Below are 2936 nucleotides of genomic sequence, written 5' to 3'. Positions count from 1 at the left end.
AAACTTACTACCACGACCACATGACAACTCTGAGTTCACGGACTACTTCGTTCTTGGATTCACAACAACCACAAGTACTCCCACTTATGTTTCTCTTTAAGCTCTTTATGCAGCAACTGAAACGATCACTAAGCTCTTGACATCAATCTCGATCTTGATAACCCTAAGTATGTATAAACGCAAACACCTCTAGATCTCACAAGAGATTCACACACACAGCATAAACAACAACAATAAAACATGGCTAGGGTTTTTCCTTTTATACTTAAGGCAAAATATTAAACCCTACACTCATACGGGCTTGGGCTTGAGTTGGAAAATTCTATAGAAAAACAATCTACACGAGCTTTGATCGATTGAGTCTAATTTTCAATCGATCGAGCTTTGCAAGTTTACACAATAAATCCTGCAGTACACTTGATTCCAACTTTACACAAAAACACACTTTGAATAGCCTAAATTTAGACTAAATGTTTTGATCATGGTTTGCCAACATTACACATTGAAGTTCTATTACATTAGTTCCTAATTCCTTAGAACCTAACAGTTTCAAACCATCTGATTTCAAATTCGTATTCCAACTTTCCAAATGGTATTTAAAAGTTTCTTTTTGCGAATTGAGTTTTCAGACTTACTCAAGAATTGTAAAATATTTATATAAAGTCCTTAGTTCCTATTCATTCCTTAAGAGAGTCAAGAATCCTCTAGTTTATGTTCAATTCAATATTGTGATCTTCAATATGCCTCTGTATTTGAAATGATTCTTACTATTAAGTAAATTATTCTATTTTTGTATAAACTTCGCTTTTGTGATATTTGACTAATTAAATATTTTTAAAATTGATCAGATATATATATATATATATATATATATATATGTAAGCCCTCTCACAGGGTTGTATGTGAGATAAGTGTTGAACCCTCACTAATAGAGGTTAGATGTTAGCATCCGCTCACAGGACTATATGTGAGAATGTGTGATATGTGTGTATATGAAACAAATATCACATATGTGTGTCATATACACACATATGATATACATATAAAAGACATTGTGCTCTGATCAATTATTTGTATGCATTTTTGAATGATTTTGAGATTTAATAATTACATACGTATTAAGTGGTTCATTATATGTTTTGGAAAACTATGTTTGATATCATTTAGTGGATTTATGAATTCAACATACTCATGCTTTTTCATCCAAAAATAAAAAAATACTCGTGCTTTGCTAGACTCAATTTTTTGTTGTGTATTGTGTATAATTGCTTACTAGATATGTGTCTCACCCCATCAATTACAATTTTCTAATTAAGGTTTAGTTGGGAAACAGAATCTTTGGATTGCTTCCTAAGGCGCAAGGTAGAGCTTGGGATGATTGGAGCCTTATAAGATTTTAGTTATCTTTATTTCGCCTTAGATTTTATAATATTTTGGAGATTATTTCCAATTGTGGATGTTTAGAAATTGTAAGAATTAGGAGCATTGTTTATTTGGAGTTTTATTTAATTTTGAAATTGATTACTGTAGAGAGGGAAAATTCCCGACCTATCACAAGCTGACACGTCACATTACCAAGTCCACAAAATACAGCCAATTACAGAACACCATATATTGCTGCTAGGTTTTGCTATCACTATTCAGAAGCCAACAGAAATTTGCCAAGTGTCATGCAAGAGCTAATCACGCATCAGCGCACGTGTAAGCGATGACTCAAGCAGCCTCGCACGTGTAAGCGATGACTCAAGCAATCTCGCACGTGTAAGCGATGACTTAAGCGGACCAATCAAGCTGTGACATGTGTCACCAATCAAGCTCCGCCACATGTCACTCACCCACCCCAAAACTCCTATAAATAGAAGCCTTCCTGAGACATTTAGAGGACCAGAATTCAGAAGTGAAAAAGCTCTGTGAAGATCAAGCCTCAAAGCCTTCAAGAACTTCAAGAACTTCAACCCCAAAATCGAAGAACATTCGAAGCAGAATCGTCCAGATCATCTGCCTAGATCCTAAAGTTCACGGGAATCAAGCCAAAAGTGTCCGAAAACATCAACAACTCACAAATCATTGAAGCTCAACGGATTCAAGCCTCTAAAGCTCCGAAGAACTTCCACCACAAACCTTCGAAGACGAAGAACGCACGAAGAACACGAAGAACGCGAAGAACAAAGGATTTCTAAACAAGCTCATAGCCAGAGATTCATTGTAATTCCGTTTCAGTAATCTTCGATCCATCCATCAACCAAATTGAAGGATATTTTGTGTTTAAGTCAAATCCACATTACCATAAATCTAATCAATAAGTTTTGCAAGGAGATCGAATCAGAGGATCACTCTTTTATAATTTCAGAGAATTGTACCACACAATCATAAATACAAATTCGCATTTGTGAAACTATTTTACTTGTTTGATTTATTTCAAACTAGAAATTTAGTCGCTTACAAATTCTGGCACGCCCGGTGGGACATCTCTGCCTCTCATCTCATTCTCCTTCAAAGAAAGAAATCAACATCACCATCTTGCTACCTACTTCAATGGCCTCTAGCAAGAATGTCCGAAAATCAGTGGTTGATGATTCCAGTGCTGATGAGTATGTCGGCCCAATCACTCGCAGTCGATCTAAAGCTCTTGATCGACTCCAACCTCAACCAACCCAAGAAAATCAATCTCCTGCTGACATTTCTCTGGACTTTCTTGCAAATAGGAAAGCTACCACCAAAGATTCATCTACCTCGGAAGATTTGGAAATCAGTAATGAATCGTCCCCAACAAAGACCTTTTCTATCAACTCTTCGCCCGTGATGAGAAACTTAAGGAGTGAAGTACCACTAACTCATCCTGTTTCATCATTTTCTCCATCATCTATAGAGGTCATGCCAGTAATGATGACTAACACCTCTACCATGGAAGAAAAGATGGCTGAAATGGAACAAAG

This window comes from Quercus lobata, chromosome 5, assembly GCF_001633185.2.
Source record: "Quercus lobata isolate SW786 chromosome 5, ValleyOak3.0 Primary Assembly, whole genome shotgun sequence".
Lineage (NCBI taxonomy): Eukaryota > Viridiplantae > Streptophyta > Magnoliopsida > Fagales > Fagaceae > Quercus > Quercus lobata.
The sequence above is the reverse complement of the archived record's forward strand: the minus strand, read 5'-3'. Positions refer to the sequence as shown.